The sequence below is a fragment of the Dipodomys merriami genome, unplaced genomic scaffold (genome assembly GCF_024711535.1).
Source record: "Dipodomys merriami isolate MVZ:Mamm:240054 unplaced genomic scaffold, mDipMer1.0.p SCAF_681, whole genome shotgun sequence".
NCBI lineage: Eukaryota > Metazoa > Chordata > Mammalia > Rodentia > Heteromyidae > Dipodomys > Dipodomys merriami.
In genome coordinates this window covers 373,008-392,558 of record NW_027206270.1, presented here as the reverse complement: position 1 = coordinate 392,558, position 19,551 = coordinate 373,008, and the positions used below count along the sequence as shown (strand labels likewise).

Here is a 19,551-nt window from a genome sequence, read left to right as displayed (position 1 = left end):
GGAGAATAGGGGGCCCTGGAAATGGGCTCATGTAAGGCTAGTCTGTCCTGTCCAAAGACAACACCTCCAGCTTGTATGACTGTTTGGTTGGGTGAGGGAGTCACCCTTTGGGGGCAGTGTCATTAGGAGACAGTGTTGGTGAGATTATCCCAAAATTAAACCAACTTTTGAGCAAGCAAAAGAGTAAGTCTTGTTGAACTGATATGGCAGGTGGAGTTGAGGTCATGGCTGCTTTTGTCTTGAATGACCCCGAGGCTTTGTCACCAAAAGACATGTGACTGGATGCTATCATGGAGTGCGATGGTTTTAGGAAATTTATGAGAGAGCCCCACTTCGCTTGTAAGTCACTCAATAGGGCTAACACTGGGTGCGGAGTTTGGGCTTTAGAGCTGGGCACCACAAATTGATCTTTTTTTAATTTTAATTTTTTTTATTGTGAAAATAGTGTACAGAGGGGTTACAATTACATGGGCAAGATAGTGAGTACATTTCTTATCAAGCATTGTAGCCTCCTCCTTTGTTTACCCTTCCCATCCCTTCCCATCCTCCCTCCCCCTCCACCAATCCTCCCCCCAAGTTGTAAAGTTTGTTTTCGACATGACAACTTGTACTTCACATTGTTGCAATAGGTCCACCTATATCCTTATATAAACGACTTGTTTTTTATCTTTTTGAACGGCTGCCAACACTATCTGGAAGCTGTTGGACACTTAGGAGGTGTGAGTACATCACGAGATAGGTGTGGGCCTCTGAGCTTCATCCATTGTTTGCAACAGGGCTGAGCCCTTCAACCCATATTGTCCTGGTGCCCTCAGGGTGTGGGCTGGTTTCTGGCAGTGAGAAAAGTTTAATGTGTCCTCTATTCTCTGAGCCTCACTAGAAAGTTCTATTGTTGGCAGGGATGATTCTGTCATTGGGAGGTCTGTGTGTTCTCTGAGTAAGGGAATCTACAGTTCTCAGAACACATCTTGGCTTTCTCTCTGAATATTTAGTTTCTGTGAAAGACTGGTCTCTGAAAGGCCTAAGTGTTTAAGGTTTCAGATGCTTTATAGGTTTCCAGACATATCCAGGGCTTGTTCTTTTTTATCTGTCAATGACAGCTCTAATTTCCTCCTTTAGTCATGGTCTATTGACCCCTTTGACTCTGGCATAAATGAGGAAAGACAGGCAGGGCTGTTGTGTTGCTAAGGAAAGCAGACAGGGCTGCTTTGTTGCTGAGAAAAAGCAGGCAGGCCTGTCTTGTTACATAGTTTCATTTTATTCCCTGATGTTGATAAATAAAACCTCCAGATTAGACTTCAGGAGCTGCCCATGATCATTGCTCCATTTCTTTCCCCTGCTCTTACCATATTGCCTTTTTATTTAAATTCATTTTTACTTTTAATTTTTGTTAGGAACAAAGATGCAATTAAAAATCTATATGTAATGTTAATTTTTATTCTTGAATTACTAAAATACATGAAGAACATGTCAATTAAAGCAGCATAAAATGGCAGATGGCGTGAGCTTGATCACTGTCCCTCTACTCTATCTCTCTTGCTCTACCTTGGGGTGACCACTGCGACTTATTAGTAATGTATCCCTGCATCTAAACTAAATGTGGTCAAACAACAGGCAATTAAAAAGAGACTTGCCCACAGCTATCCAAGTCCCTCAAACTTCTATCTTAGTAGGAGACCAAATTTCCATTCACACCATGTAGATTCAAAAGTCTACACTCAGGTTCACAGACCTGAGCCAAGTCTGTGGTGGAACCAGGACTGAAGGTGGTAACTTATTGTTCACTAAGGGAGAAGTCTGAAATAGCTAGAAATCTGCCCTTTGCCTTTGCCACTAAGTCACAGTATCAGGTCTAAGGACCAAGGAGTTACACAGGCCTTTTAGTGGTTACTAAACTGGGTTTTAACTTTTGTAATTCCAAGTTTCTCTTCAGATCAAATATTGGGCCTGCACAACAGCAGCCCATGAGGAAGTGATGTCCAGACCTTGTGCAAGTGTCTCAGACTGTTTGAATTTGTTTTTACTGAATTGTCTTTTTGCCTACAATCCACACCTATGGCCAAATAGAGGCTTTGTTACAGCTAGCTGACTGAAGACACTACACTGGAACTAGTTCTGCAGACTTGTTCTGGAATATGGCTGTTTCAGTCTTAGATTTAGAACTCCAGTCTTTCTCTCCCTCTCTTTCTCCTCCCTCTCTATCTTTCAATAAACTATTCAAATAATCATTTGTTGAACAAAACCTTGGAAAATTGTCATAACATTAAACCATAGTGTCCACCTTTCAAGTCTGGCCATTTTGTTAACACAAGTTGAGAACAAGCAAGAAAAACCATAAATGCACATACAGATGCACACACCCACACCCACACCTATACTGGATAGACACATACATACAGAAACACAAAAAAAATCAAAGCACATTTAAACCTTGTTTTTTTTAATACTTTAAATACACCAAACCATTTGATGCCATCAGGAAATCACTAGCTCCCTCCCCCCACATGCACCACACACACAGACACACACAGATACACAGACATAGACACACACAGACACAGACACAGACACACACACACACAGATACACAGACACACACAGACACACAGACACACAGACACACAGACACACAGACACACACACACACACACACACACACACACACACACACTGCCAGTACTGGAGCTTGAACGCAAATGTGGGTAATATCCCTGAGATTTTGTAATGAAAGATACCATTTTACTCATTTGCACCACAGCTCTACTTGTGACTTTTTGGTTGCCAATTGGAGATAAAAAAAACACATGGACTTTCTGCACAAGTTGACTCCAAACCTTAATATGCACTTCTCAGTCTCCAGACTGATTGAACAAGTTACATCCTCACCAGCAGTGATAGAGCTCCTTTTGCCACATCCATGACAGCATTTGTTACTAATCACATTAAAATGTTTTTATTGTCCTTCCTTACTGCAGTGACGTAGAATTAGGGTGTTGTTTTTGTTTACATTTCCTTTATGTTCAGAGATATTGAACATTTCTTCTTGTGTTGATTGGCCTTAATTACTTATTCTGAGAAGTTTGTCTTTAGGTCATTACCTCATTTATTAATTGGGATGTTATTTCATGGTTTATTGGGGGCAATTTTTGTGCTATCTACATATTTTTTTCCTATTAGGATCTCGTTTGATGAATAGCTCATGGAATTCTTCTCCCATTCCATGGGTTTTGTATTTGGCTTGGTATGTTCTTTGTCAGGCAGAAACTTAAGTTTCATGCAATCCCGTTTATCCAGTCTTTCTTGGATTTCTTGTGATCATGGATCTTTAGTTAGAAAATTTCGACCTGTGTTGTAGAAGTCATAGTGTTTCCCCTGCCAGTTCTTGTAATATTTTCATGGTTTCTGGCCTTATATTGATGGCTTGACATATGTGGACAGCATTAATTTAATCTGCCTACAATTCCTTGGTTCACAGACACAGCAAAGTTATACCCTTTCTAAGTAAGATGAGGTGTTTCATGATGGTTTGGAAAGGGGATGTCTACTCAGAAGTGTGAATATGGAAATCATAGGAGGTAGGATCAAGCATAATTATTTTTAATTACATTTTTAATTGTAAGTACAATGAATCCTAATCTGTGATACTTTTTTCATCATCTCCCCATCTCTGAAACAGCTCCTTCCCCTCAATTTTCCTAGTTTCATTGGATATGCATTGAAAATTGTGACTTCATTCACCTCCTACCCCCCATTCAAGTGCCAGTTTCCTCATTTACATTTTATTGTACTGTTGGATTTTCTAAAGAATTACAGCATTTAAATTCTTTCCAACATATACTGTACTTCATGAAATATATTTAGGTATACGTGCATACAATACTCTGTATGTTTTCATATAGACCAAGCTTCCCCATTTGAAAGAAAACATGCATCCTGACTTCACAAAAAATTTTCCAGTTCATCAATTTCTTTATAAATGATGGAATATTCTAATTCATGAGTAATGTTACTCTGTATATATATATATATATATAATTTTGTTGATTCATTCATCTATTGAAGCTATTTGTGCAATATAAATACCTTGACAATGAACATAGATGTTTAGGTGGCCTTACTTTATCGGGATTTTTAGTCTTTTAGATAAATGCCCAAGAATGGTAGTACTGAACCACAAGGTAGGTAAAGTTGTTTTGTGGGTGTTTTTCAGTGTAGTTAAACAAGATTACATTCCCACCAACAATATTTTATAATCAAGCTTAAATGCGATGTAAAAAGAGAAGCAAGTCAAGTGATTCTGTTTTTAGTGTTGTTGTTATTGTTTTTGTTCGGTTGTGGGACCTGAACACTGGGCCAGGGCACTGAAACTCAGCTCCTCAGCTCAAGGATAGAGCTCACTACCACTTGAACCACACCACCACTTCCAGCTTTTTCTGCTTATGTGGTGCTGAGGAATCAAACCCAGGGCCTCATGTTTGCACGGCAAGCACTCTATCACTGAACCACCTTCCTAGCCCATCTCAAGTGTTTTGGTTTGCATTTCCTTTATGGCCAGAGATATTGAACATTTTTATGACTACTGGCCAATTTTATTTCTTCTGAGACGTCTCTACTTAGCTTGTTTGCCCATCTGTAATTGAGTTGTTAATTCTTTGTTAGTATAATTTATTGAGCTCTTTGTATATTCTGACATAGACCTGGCAAAGATCTCTCCTTCCGTAGGCTCTCTTTACCTTGCTAATGATATCCTTTGCCATGCAGAAACTTCTTAGTTTGGCACAATCCCATTTGTGAATTCTCTCTTTGAGTCCAACCATTATTGATGATGAACTTTATATTCATGCTCAGTGGGAGCCAAGGTGAACAAGGCTTATATTCTTGGAACACTTCTTTCTAGAGTTCAGTGATACTTCTAGAGTGATACGCTAGAACATAAATTTTTCTTGTATAGTCTCAAGAGAGGTTGTCCTAGTGACTTTATTTCTTTATATTTCTTCCTTAACTCTGCACATCTGGTGTACAATATGATGACTGATGACCACATGGGATACTGAGCATTGTAAATTTTGGTTTGTTGTATTGATTTTGCTGTAAGGGATAATGTGCACCATGGAGTTGGAACACTACATACAAAACAATGAGGGGAGCTACTTTTTTGTATGTTTTGCCAGTCCTGGGGCTTAAGCTCAAGGCTTAGATACTGACCCTGAGGATCTTTTGCTCAAGGCTAGCGAGCACTCTAGCACTTAAGCCACAGTGCTACTTCCAAATATTTCTGTTTATGTGGCACTGAGGAATCAAACTCAGACCTTCATGCAAGCACACTACCACTAAGCCACATTCCAGTTGTTTGGTTATTTTTTAAATGCTGTTTTTTTCATGAGTTTACCACTTTCTTGATCAGGCTTGCTTTGAACTGTGATCCTCAGATCTCAGCTTTCTGAATACCTTTGATCACGAGATACTGGTCCCTGGCAAATGGTGAATTTTAACCTACTTTTGATATTCCTCATCAATGAAACAGCTGAGTAGGTAACATGAAGAAAGGAGAAAGGCAGAGGAAAAAGCAACAGTAGTAGATACTAGAAAAACAATTGAAAGTAGTACAAAAATTGGCAAAATGAAGTAAAGGTTGCAATTTAATAAATAGCATTACACCAATGTTGTGTTTTTATTTTACAAACATACAATATTGGTATATTTCATTAACAGTAGGACAATGAGGGGACAGACAAACTGTTTACATTTAGACTTTTCTGTATACTGAATTTATGCCAATACAATTTATTGTAAAAAATGTCAACGAGGCTAGGTGTGAAAACCTATACTTTTAATCTCAACTCTTAGGAGTTAAATTGGGAGGATTGGAAATTTTTATATAGGTTTTAGCAAAACTATGTCTCTGAAATAAAAAAAAGAAAAAAAACTCTAATCAAATATTTCACGTGCAATTTTGTCCAAGAAAATGCATTTTTCCCCTGTTTTTAGGTGTCAAACCTGGAAAATTGCCCATTGTATACAAGTCCTTTACTACTTGAGTAATGCCCCAAGCCTTTTTACTTACATGGTGTTTTTTAGTTTGGATGGCTGGGAGTCTTTCTTTCTTTCTTTCTTTCTTTCTTTCTTTCTTTCTTTCTTTCTTTCTTTCTTTCTTTCTTTCTTGCTTGCTTGCTTGCTTGCTTGCTTGCTTGCTTGCTTGCTTGCTGGCTGGCTGGCTGGCTGGCTGGCTTGCTTTCTTTCTTTCCTGCTTTCTTCTTTCTTTTTTTTGTGGGGATAGACTATGATTAGCTGGAATAATCAATATATACCATCTCACCTAATGCATCTCTTATTTGACTGCTCCAGAAATTTTTTAAAAAGAAGAAATACTTCTTAACTAACTTCATAAGCGCAATGACAAAATCAGAATGCATGTATAGTAATTTTACTTATGAAGAGAAAGGCAAAAGTTCCTAAAAAAAGAGAATATGTATCAGAAATGGATAGATTACATTTATTCCTTTTCCATTTTTCCTGTGTGTGTTTTTTCTGAAGATTTAACACAGGATTCACACATAGAAATCAAGTTATTCTACCACCAAAGTGCAAGCCTACATACATAGCTACAATTTAGGAAATCTAATGCAATTTATTAAACTAAGTAAAGAACAAATCCCATATAATCCCAATAGATGCTGACACAGAAGCATTTAATATTTTTAATATTAGTGAAAATTCTGAAACAAGGAAAATAGCTTTAGCTTAAGTAGAATATCTATCAAGCACTTATAATATTCTTTAAAAATAGCTGAGGCATTTCTGATGCAAACAAGAGAGAAATTTATCAATGATGGCATTTGACAACACATTTGATGTTTTAACTGAGAAGAAGAAGAAGGAGAATGAGGAGGAGGAGGAGGAGGAGGAGGAGGAGGAGGAGGAGGAGGAGGAGGAGGAGGAGGAGGAGGTGGAGGAGGAGGAAGAGGAGGAGGAGGAGAAGGAGAAGGAGAAAAAGAAGAAGAAGAAGAAGAAGAAGAAGAAGAAGAAGAAGAAGAAGAAGAAGAAGAAGAAGAAGAAGAACAACAACAACAACAACAACAACAACAACAACAACAACAAGATCACAGAAGATTGCATAAGATTGCAATGGAAGGAAAATATTGTGATTTGTGAGCAAGATTGCATGGTAGTCTACATAAAAATTCAAACATATTTACCGTTTTACACTTTTACATGCTTTCAGTAAGTTGGGTACACACGAAGTCTAATAATGAAGAAATAAATAATCCTGTACATCTCAAACAAACAAAATTTAGGTGGTTAGAGTGTAGTTGTGGAGGTTGGAGGAAAGGAATTGTAGGGGAAAAACAAAGGAGGAGGCAACAATGCTTGATAAGAAATGTTCATTACCTTGCTCATGTAACTGGAACCACTCCATACAGTTTTTTTATAATAAAAAATTTGTTTAAAAAATAATAAAATTAAAAATAAATAAAAAATAAAAAATCTATGCAGGGAATTTGAAACTTAGTGGTCGAGTATTCACCTACTATTTGTGAAGGGTCCTTGTTAAATCACCTGCAAAATACAAAATAGACCAAAAACTTTAAAAAATGATACATGAAGGAAAATAAAGCACAGGGGTTGGGGCAAGTAAGTGGTTTACTTCCAAAGAAGAAGTAGCAACAGATGATTTTGGGGGTACATACTTGGAATCTAAACATCCGTTCTTTCGTGGTTCAAGTGTTCAAGGCTAGTCAGCTAAAAAAAAAAAGCACAACAAAAAACGAGGAGGAGGGACATGACAGAAGAAATAATAATCTGATACAAATTAAACTTCATCTGGATGGTGGGAAGAAGTCTCTCAGCTCTGTTATTTTCTTTTAAATAAGTTTCTAGCCTTTCGACCATGTGAGAATGCAGCAACAAGGGAACACATTAAAGGCCTGGTGAAGCTGACCTCTCAGCATATTGAATTTTCTTGGTTCTAGATAATGTCCTTCAGAATTTCTGTTGAGTACCCATAAGTTTCTCTAAGCTATTGGGACCTTGTCTTAAGGAGTTTTGTTATAGCATCACAATGGAATTGAAATAAACAGCTATACCTCTTTCTCTACAGGAAGACTCATGGATTTGGCAGTAGGAGAGTTCAAGCGGAGGACCTCCAATTGTTTAGTTAGGGGTTCTACCATCTAAGTTCCCTACTCCAGGCCTTGTTCTTCACTTTGAACTTATCAACACATTGCCTTATGGATTTCAAGGATTCTGATGTAAATTATCTCAGAGGAAACTATCATGAGAAATGTTGATGCTCTATTTTTTCTCACTCCTATAGATGTTAATAACCCACTTCATGGAGATGTATGGCATAGGGCATTTTGATACAGTATCAGATGATTCTGAAGCGATACCACTATCCTTTTGACATCAGTCATTCTACATTTAAAGAAGAAGACATTGAATATCTTGAGTTAACTGATGAGGTCTTTAAAAGGCAAAAGTTAGAGCAGCTTTTCAGATTATGGATGCCATGAAATACCCTATTGGATTCAATTTCTGAGTGAGAAAACAGCTGTTTTCCATTATCCACCTAAGTATAAAACTTACTTGGACTTATTTTCTTTGCATTTTAATGTAAATGACAAAAGTGCCCATTTTTTGACTTTATTAGGGGACTCTTAGTATTACATAATTAAATAGTTGTCAAAATTCACTGAGCTGAATAGAGAACATAATTTATAATAATACATGGATGTATTTTATTAGTAAATACTGAAAAGGAAAAAAAACAGTATTTCTACAGAAGATTCATCCTGGCAATAGTCACTTTACAGTAGGCTGGTACTACCTGCCTTCTTTCAACCACATGCTATTGTTGAATGTGATATTGTTTTAGATCTACTCAAGAGCTATGGGGCTCATCTTGGATTCCATTGAAAACACACCAAAGTGCATACTGATATTACAACTTTTTAAAGATCAGAAATTATTTATTATATGGTACCAAAACACTAAATCACGTCCATAACAAATAAGGACTTTCATATTATTTTAAGCAGTTGTGCAAGAAGGTTCTAATTCAACAAAGAGGGACACCTCTTATACTTTAACAACTTCTTTGAATTTTCTCTTTATTGTCAAGATAAAAAGAAATCTGGATCCACTTTAGTGAAAGTTTCCAATTGAACTCTTCGTTATGTGTCCCCTGCATCTAGGAATACATAGGATTCCACTTTGTTTTTAGATTGTTGGAGCAAGTTCCAAGACTTGCACATATAGTGAATGGAAGCCACTGGTTGATGTATGCTCCTGCACATGGCCACTGTTCTGGCAGGAGCAGACATAAGGACATGGATACTACTCAAGGACAAAATCCTTGGGAGCAACCGTAGGATCTTGAAGCCAACAAGGACAGAATGCACTTTCTGATACACTTTATGTTCCTGCAACACTGCCAAGGCAGCACCAGTGGCATCATTCTGTGCACCTCACATCCCTGTGGAAACCTTGGCAACAGTCCTCCAGGCTCAAGACCAGAAGATCCAGTGGGTTCATTCCAAGCTGTGATTGGTCCATTGCAAATATTGTGAGTGGTCTCTGCAGTCCATTACATTGCTGAGAGTTCCTGGTGACCTGCAGGACTGAGTGCTACATTGACAGTTTCCTTTAGGTTATTGCTCTGGGGTTTTTATTTTCTTAGCTAAGTTTAGGTAGATTTACTCCTTGCCATCTTAGCAGAAAGATGGAAGAACATAGTGTATTATCCTCAAGCTCTTCAGAGAAGGAGATTTTCAATGAACAAGATAGTTTGAAGGTGATCATTAGCTATGGCAGGAGATTTTCCCTGAACAATATAGCATGAAGGAGGAAATCATTGACTATGGAAGCTATGGATATGGAAAGTTGGCCTAGCACCACCGCGTAGTCAATAAGGTTGTAGTGAAAATAATCCTGAAGATGAGAGTTCAACAATTGTTAAATCAAACATGAGATGGACAGGCCGGGAAGGTTGCTCAGTGGTATATGTTTGCCTTACATAAATGAGGCCCTGGGTTCGATTCCTCAACACCACATAAACAGAAAGAGCTGGAAGTGGTGCTGTGGCTCAAGTGGTAGAGCAGTAGACATAACCTGAAGAGTTCAGTGACAATGCCTAGGCCCTAGAGTTCAAGCCCCAGGACCCACAAAAAATTTTTAAATGAGATGGACATTATTAAGATTTTCCGTCACCCAAACATGATCAGGTCATACCAGGTGAGGGAAATGGATGAGCACAAATATTTGGTAGTGGAACTGGCCATCCAGAGACCTCCTTAGACAAATGTGAAAATCATACTGCCTTTTCAAGAATGAAGTCAGGAGTTTATTCAAACAGATTGTGAGGACTGTGCACTACTTTAATGAAACTGAAAATAACTGAAACATTAAACCCAATAACATCGTGTTGGATGACAAAGGCAATGTGAAGTTCAATGACTTTGGCATGAGCATAAGGATTTCCGTAGGGTAGTTGCTGAAGGATGTATTTGGTACCTTAATTTTGTCCCTATAAAATATTGCTTCCATGAATATTACAATGGCTGCAAAGTAGATAGCTGGTGCGTGGGAGTCCTCATTTGTATTCTACAGGGATGGCAAATATCCCATTTGAAAGTATGAATTTTAACCTTATACAGGTAATTGTCTTGGAGGCCACATACATTTCTCCATTCATCTGTCTCCAAAAGAACAAAATATCATCTTGAAATGGTAAACTGCATAGCCAAAGCAGAGGCATAGTATACAACAAACAATGGAGATCAGCTCAACCAAATTGAGGGATATTTCCTATGTCCTGATGAGCCACTTGTAATGAGTTAAACCCTATTATTCTTGCACTCTTGTGTGAGATGAGGTACAGCCTGCCTGATACACACAAACCAATATTGGACAGGACATTCGATGAAATCATGGTCATAAATGTTTTGATTTTTAAAAAGTCTTAAAATAGAATGACAGCAGTGAAATTAAATCAGTGCCTTCAATTGTTTCAGTGTGCCCAACTCCTGCAGATAAATAGTATGTATATACATGTATATCACACAAATATATTACATATTAAATATATGTCCAAAACTTATTTTATACAAAATTAGGGGACAGTGTTATTAGATTTATCCTTGAAAAAAAGATCAACAAAAAATTAAAGATTGCTCACTTTGGCAGCACATATACAAAAATTGGAACAATACAGAGATTAGCATGGCCCTTGTGCAAGAATGACTCGCATATTTGTGAAGCATTCCTGATTTTAAAAAATAAATAAATAAAGACAGATAGAGATCCCAGTTTGAAGTGTGAAAGTAAGTGGAAGGCCCATAAATTCAAATCCTAGTACTGGCCCATAATCATACATTGAATTAATTTTTGTATGTCTTTTATTATAAAAAAATACTGTGCAGAGGGGCTACAATTAAATGAGTAAGGTAATTTCCTATCAAGTATATTTCCTATCAAGCATTGTTGCCTCCTCCTTTGTTTTTCCCCTACCATTCCTTCTCTCCCACCTCCACGAGTATTCTCCCCACCTCCGAAGTTCTAATGTTTGTTTTCAACGTAGGGTCTTGTACATTGCATTTTTACAATGGGTCAACCCGTATCCCTATTTAAGCATTTTATGTTTTCCCTTACCTTCTCCAAATTAGAAAAATGTATATACAAGATGCAGGGTACCAGAATCAAATGCAGTGAAAACAGGAGTTATACCATGGGGGAGGTACAAAGAAAGCAACAAAGAAATCAATTTATAAATATGTTGGAAACAATCACAAGAAAGAAAAAATTATCTTGGGGTTCATTTCGCCTAACATCAACTTGTCTAAAAATGTCTGTTTTTCTCAGACATATACTAGTTATTGCAAATAAGGGAAACCATGGGATCTATGTTTCTTTGGGTATGGCTTATTTCACTTAATATAATTTGTTCCAAGTCTTTCCATTTCCTAACAAATTGGACAAAGAAATTCTATGGAGGCATGGAATTGTGTATATATACCACATTTTCTTGATCCATTCATCAACTGAGGGGTATCTGTGTGGGTTCCATATCTTAGTTATGGTAAATAATGCTGCAATAAACATAGTCGTGCTGGTAGCATTAGTATGATCTTGTTTGTGAACATTTGGGTAAATGCCCAAAAGTGCTAGTTCTGGGTCATAGGGGAGCTCTATGTGGAGTCTTTTGAGGAACCTCCATAAACTTTCCAAAGTGGTTGAACACGTTTACACTCCCACAACAATACAGTAAGGTTTTCTTCTATCCACATCCCCTCCAGAATCTGTTGTTATTAGAGTTCTAGATTATAGCCATTCTAACTGTGGTGAGATGGTACTTCTGCTCTTTTTATTTGCATTTCTTTTATGGCTAGGGAGGTTGAGCATTTCTTCATGTGTCTATTGGCCATCCTTCTTTTCTCTTCAGAGAAGTTTCTTTTTGAGTCTTTAGCCCACTTATTTAGTGAGAAGTGGTTTCTTTGAGGATTTGTTGTTGGGAGATATAATTTTTTGAGTCGCAGGTATATTTTAGATATGAGACTCTTTTCTGTTTAATGGCTAGTGAAGATCTTTTCCCAATCCATAGGCTTTCTATTGATCTTGTTAACTATGTCCTTTGCCATGTAGAAGCTCTGCAATTTCATGCAATCCCATTTGTCCAACCTTTCTTTGATTTGTTGTGTTTCTGGGTCTCCATTAAAAAAAAATTCGGACTGTGCCAAGGAGACCTAGGGTTTCTCCTATTCCATCCTATTCCATCAGAGTGTCTGCTTTGACTCAGAAGTCTTTGATCCATTTGGAGCTGATTCTGGTGCAGATTGATATATAAGGATCTAGCTTTAGTTTTCTACAAGTGATTAACCAATTTTGCCAGCACAATTTACTTAAGAGGCTTTCTTCCATTCTATTTTTTAGCTCCATTATCGAAGATTAGGTAGCTATATATCTGTAGGTTCATTTCTGCCTCTTCAATTCTATTCCATTGTTCCTGATGTCCGTTCTTGTGCCAGTACCAAGCTGTTTTAATTACGATGGCTTTGTAGTAGAGTTTGAAATTTGGTATTGATATTCCTTCATCACTGTTCTTTATGTTAAGGATTTTTTTCTATTCTGGGTTTTTTATTGTTCTATATGAATTTTTGGATAGCCTCTTTAATTCTTTGAAGAAAGGGGTTGGAATATTGATAGGTATTGCATTAAATTGGTAGAAACCCTTGGAAAATATTGCCATTTTCAAGATGTTGATCTTTCTAATCCAGGAGCATGGGAGGTTTTACCACTTTGTAAGTTCTGTTTTGATTTCCCTTTTCATGTTTTTAAAGTTTACATTATAGAGGTCCTTCCCTTCTTTGGTTAAATTAATTCCTAGGTATTTTTTGGGTGGGCTGTTATGAATGGAGTTGCTTTCCTGATTTCAACCACGCTTTTCTCATTGTTGGCATACAGAAAAGCCATTGATTTTTGAGGGTTATTTTTATACCCTGCTCCTTTGCCAAATTTTAAATCAGCTTGAGTAATTTTGGTGATTTGCTTTTCTTTTATGGCTAGAAATGTTGAGCATTTCTTCATGTGTCTATTTGCCATCTCCTTTCCTCTTCAGAGAAGTTTCTCTTTAAAACTTTAGCCCACTTATTTATTGCGCAGTTGTTTCTTTGTGGATTTCTTGTTGGAGGTTTTATTTTTGTGAGTTCCAAGCACATTTTAGATATGAGATCCTTGTCTGTTGTATGGCTAATCTTCTCCTAATCGGTGGGCTTTCTATGGATTTTGCTAGGTATGTCCTTTGCCATGCACAAGCTCTGCACTTTCATGAAATCCCATTTGTGTAACTTTGATTTGTTGTGTTTCTGGGTCTCTATTAAGGAAATTTTGACTTGTGCCAAGGAGACCTAGTGTTTCTCCTATTCTTTCCATTACTGTTTTCAGGGTGTCTGCTTTGACTCTGAGGTTGACAATTACTTTTGTAAACCGAAACTTGTTTGTTTTTTCCATCTTTTGTGTTCATAGGAGTGTCTGTATTATGTGTAAACAGGCTGTTCTACAAGGTATCTTTCAGGGTGGTAGAGTAGTTATTATATGGCTGTATGTATTTTATAACGACATAGAGCTTTCTCATGACTTACCTACATGAATCTTTTAATGTTATATAAGGGCCAAGAAGAATGCCAAACTTACATTTTTGTGTCTATCTCCATCCTATTTCTCCCTATTGTCTAGAGGTTTATGTAACACTCAGCATAACTGACACTGGCACATGGAACAGACATGGACTTGATGGATCTTGGCTGTGAGATGGCCCCAAATACAGTAAATATCAGAATCAATGAGATCGAAGCAGTTGTCCAAGGTGCCTAGTTGTATTAACATCCTTGGCTTCCAATGGTCTCACCTGCCTCGGTCAGAAGCCTGTTAATGGTCTGTCACCATCAAAGCTCATACTGAAGTTTAACTATTCAATGTAGCAGTGTCAGGAGGTAGAAACCTTAAAAGATGTTTCAGTCATAAATGGATAAATGTTATCTCATCAACTCTCAAGGGACTAACGTTATCACTGTTATCAGTTGTTAAAAGCAACCTATGCCCCTTAATCCCTGTCATTCTAGCACATGCCATAATGCTGAGATCCTCTGTGATATGATGCACCTACGGGGCCTTGTCCCATGTGCTACCATGCTATATAGACTTTCCAGCTACTACTATTAGGCTTGAAATAGACCTTATATTCCTCATGAAGTATACAGGTTAATTGATTTTAAACAATGACAAAATGGACTGAGATTTTATTCCTTTTGTCTTTTTCATGGAACTGAGGATTAAACTGAGGGCCTTAAACTTACTAGGCACATAACTTGCCACTTGTGCCTACATGCACCCAACTCTTTTTCTTTCTTTCTCAGTTTGCTTTTCATATAGGATCTTGTGCTAACTTCACCCAAGTCACCCTTAGTACCCCATGCTCCTATACCTCTACCTCTCAATATCTGGGATTACATGACTGTGACACCACAGTTTGCCCATTAGACCATACTACTCTTTAGGGGAAAGAGATACAGATCCCTGAGATGTTTATGTGGGTTTGTGTGTCTGGTTGTGTGCTTGTGTGTGTGTGTGTGTGTGTGTGTGTGTGTGTGTGTGTGTGTGTGTGTGTGTGTGTGTATCCACGTGAACTGTTCTTGATGATTTACTTAGTACTGAGGGTGAATCTTCCTTAAGAATCTGTATTCTTAATTCATTCCACTGAAAAAGAAATATTTCTCTGTGTACTAAAGGCTCATAACTATAATTCTAGCTCTTCAGAATGCTGAGATTTTTGACATTATTAATGTTATCCCAGGTATTAACCCAATGTTATCCCAATGTTATGCCAGGTGAGCCAGGAAAAGTCCATGACACTCTTATCTCCATTTCATCACCAGAAAAGTCAGAAATGGAGCTGTGGTTTAAGTAATAGAGTAATATTCTTGAGGAAAAACATAGGAATAGCACCTAGGCTTTTATCAAGGCTCAGGACCCATACATAATATCCAGAAAGCATTTGTGCTATTACAATGAGCTCTTATGCTATTGCAAGTCACAATTATGTCTAATGGATTGTCTCTACAGGCCAGTTGCAGTAAAAAAAATTTTTTTGTAGTGCTCACTTTGGCAGCACATATACTAAAATTGGAATGATACAGAGATTAGCATGGTCCCTGCACAAGGATGACATGCAAATATGTGAAGCGTTCCATATTTTTTTTTAAAGAATCTTGTATTACTTCATAAGATATGTTCTTTCTGGACCATCTTTATGCCTCATTTTTCTCTCTGGAATGATATTGAAATAAAGAAAATATTCAGTGAGGAATTTGGTTTCTGGATCCCTCCCTCATTCATTATTGACATGTTCTGTCTTTTTATTTTTTGGCAGTGCTGGAGCATGAACTGAGGGCCTGGGCACTGTCACTGAGCTTCTTTTTTGCACAAGCCTTGCACCCTTTGACCTGAGCCACAGGGCAACTTCTGGCTTTTTCTGTTTATGTGGTACTAAGTAATTGAACCCAGGGCTACATGCATGCTATGAAAGCACTCTACCACTAAACCACATTCCAAGCCCCATGTCCTCTTTTTAACATATGTCTAACATGTTTAGCTCTGTCCCATCTCTGAAGCCACGGCCATTGCTCTTGAATCTATCCTCAATTTAACTCCTAACTGTGTTTCATTACCTATAACTGCCAAAATATTTTCCACTCCACCCAAGGAACTATCTTTCATTTTCTTAAATTTCACACTTCATTGGTTAATGTCAAACAATAACTCAACATTACCAGTGTCTGAAATTGAGGACACTTAGAATAATAAATAGCTTTTTCCAATGTTTTTCTTTTTTTAATTCTGAGGATTCAACTCTGGTTTCTGCGCAATCCTTCAGCTCTTCAGCTCAAAGTGAGTGCTATACCAGTTGAGCTACAGTACCACTTCCAGCTTTCTGAGTGGTTTATTGGAGTTAAACCTTTCATTCCCAGGCTGCCTTTGAACTGGGAACCTCAGATTTCATCCTCCAGATAGCTAGGATTACAGGAATGAGCCACCAGTGCCCAGATAATAAATAGCTTTTTTTGGGGGGGGGGTCCGGTCATGGGCCTGAACTCTGGCCTGGGCGCTGTCCCTCATCTCTTCAGCTCAAGGCTAGCACTGTACCAATTGAGCCACAATGCCACTTCCGGCTTTTTTTTTCTGCGTATTTGGTGCTGAGGAATCGAACCCAGGGCCTCATGCATGCAAGGCAAGCGCTCCACCTCTGAGCCACCTTCCCAGCCCCAATAAATAGCTTTTAATGTGTGTCAGGTGATACACAACAACTCAGACCCTTGGGAAGTCTTTTATCTTCCAGTCGGGCATGATCTAACCCCACTATATGCTCTGGTAGATAACAAAATTAAACAGATTCTACAAATGTAATTAGTTCCCACAAGAGTTGGTATGAGTTATTTCCAAGGTGTGAGTGCAAATTAAGGCCTTTCTAGAAGTCAGTGATGCAAACAGAATGAATCAAACAGTAAGGAGAATATGTTTCTCAAGAAAGTATGGGGATGCCTAGGAGCTGACAACAGTGGCTGTATGATAGGAGACCAGAAAGCAGAAACCACAGTCTCACCACCACAGAACCTAAACCCTACTAAGCATCTCATAAGCTTGTAAGAGATCCCCACATTCTGTGAGAGACTATAGGCTAGTGGCCCCTGCTAGAAACTGAGCAGCTACTATAGACAAACCACACCCAAGTTACCAGCCCAATCTTATATCCTACAATAGTTGGTATTCAGTGGCCAAACAAATTAATTTGTGATAATTTGCCACAAAACATGACAAAATAAATGCATATCTCAGACTGCTGGTGTCTTACACCTGTAATCCCAGCTACATAGGAGGCTGAAATCTGAGGATCCAGATTCAAAGGGATCCCAAGCAGCAATGTCTGTGATATTCATTTTGCCAATAAATAGCTAAAAACTGGAAATGGTGGTGTGGCTTAAGTTGCTGTTCACTATTGAGCCATGGTTCTCCTTTTAGCTCTCTTTCAATTATTTTCATAAGTTTTAATTTTCTTTACAACGAATGACATATTTTTTGTTAGTTAGTTCTTAGTATGCTTTTATTGGATTGCTTTGGTATGAACAACTCGGGATTGAACTCATACCTCATTTATGGGAAGAAAGAGATCTAGCGATGGGGAAAAAATCAGTTGTTTAAGGATACAGGTGGACCTGTTGCAACAATGAGAAGTACAAGTTGTCATGTCCAAAACGAGCTTTACAACGTCGGTCTGGGGGGGGGAAGGGGGGAAGGAAAAGGATTGGGATTGGGGGGGAGGGGGGAGGCTGGGAAGGGATGTGAAGGGTAAACACAGGAGGAGGCTGCAATGCTTGGTAAGAAATGTACGCATTATCCTGCCCATGTAATTGTAACTCCTCTGTACAGTATGTTCACAAATAAAATAAAATTAAATTTAAAACAACAAAAAAAAAAGAAATCTAGCACCTAAGTCACAATTCAGTTGTGGCAGTTTTTTGTTTGTTTGTTTGTTTTTATTTGTCGTGGGGATTGACTTCTGGGCCTTGGTGCTATCCCTAAGCTCTTCAGCTCAAGGCTAATGCTCTACGACTTTAGCTACAGTGCCAATTCCAGTTTTCTGTGTGGTTCCTTGGAGATAAGAGTCTCATGGACTTTTCCTTCCTGGGCTAGCTTTGAATCGTGATCCTCAGATTTCAGCCTCCTGAGTAGTTAGGATTTTATGTGTGAGCCACCACCACCCGGCTATGGTAGGTTTTTTTTTTTTTTTTAGCAATTTGAATTTCTTATTTTTGTCCTAATTTAATTTAATATTTTATTTTTTTAATCCCAGGGAATTGAGTATAGGATCCTTTATATGTATGTATGTGCATGCTTTTGTGTACATATGTGCCAATACTGAGGCTTGAATTTCCTTAACTTTTTCCAAGCAAGGCTGACACTATACCACTTGAATCACACCTTCAGTATTTTCATTGCTGCTTAGTTGAAGGTATGAATCTCTTATTTGCTACTTTGAAGGCTTAGTTTTTTGATGACAGTTAAGAGCCAAACTGTGAGGTCTCCTTACCACTTCCCTCTAATATCTACTTAGGAAAAGCTGGAAGTGTCACTGTGGCTCAAGAGGTAGAGCACTAGCCTTAATGAAAAGCAACTCATATAAAGTGCCTAGGCCTGATTTAAACCCTGTGTCCTGCAGGTTAAACAAAGAAACTCTGAATTGTCTGACAAGTCTAGTTTTAAAACATGATCTTATCAATCTCAGCCTCTGAAATTGCTAGATTTACAGGTTTAAGCCTTTAGTAATGGTGATAGTTTTCTATTATTATTGACAGATGCTTTAAAAAACACATAATGTAGCTAACAGTGGCTCATGGTTATAGTCCTTGATATTATGGACACTGAGAAGCTTGGTGTGAAGTTGGGCCTAATGACAGAATGTCTATGAGTCTTATCTCTAATTAACAACCAAAAGGTTGGATGTAGAACTGTGGCCCAAGTTTTAAAGTCATAACCTTGAGCAGAAAAATTTTAGGGACAATGTTCAGGCAATGCATGCAAACCCAAGATCATCACAAAAATTAAAATAAATAGAACATAAAATAATCCTAGGTATGGCTAGTGACAGTTTGCCTAGTTTTCCTAAAATTCTTAGTTTGATAGCCACCACAAAGATAAATAGACAAACCAAAAAATTATGTATCCATAGCCAGATGAAACGTTTGCTTAGAAATCTGCACTAATTATATTTTTAAAAACATTTCTTACACTCTTTAATTTAGAAAATTAGCCCCAAAATAATGCCAGTTGAAGAGAAATTGTATGTGATGACTACTTCAGAAACAATACATTTTTTAGTTTTTTAAAAGGAGATGTCACGGATGTCACGTATTTATCAACTTATATATATATATATATATATATATATATATATATATATATATATATATATAATTAGTAAATAAATTTCAACTAAATATTAAC

The 19,551-nt window shown here is 37.7% G+C and overlaps 2 non-coding genes across 2 annotated transcripts; both read left to right on the top strand.

Moving 5' to 3' along the window:
- The first annotated feature begins 11,168 nt into the window (after positions 1-11,168).
- Positions 11,169-11,272, top strand: LOC138816092 (U6 spliceosomal RNA). Its single transcript, XR_011368552.1, has one exon. It is a non-coding gene; the product is annotated as a U6 spliceosomal RNA (small nuclear RNA).
- A 4,373-nt stretch (positions 11,273-15,645) lies between these two features.
- On the top strand, positions 15,646-15,749 carry LOC138816091 (U6 spliceosomal RNA). The gene has a single exon (XR_011368551.1). It is a non-coding gene; the product is annotated as a U6 spliceosomal RNA (small nuclear RNA).
- Positions 15,750-19,551: the final 3,802 nt, after the last annotated feature.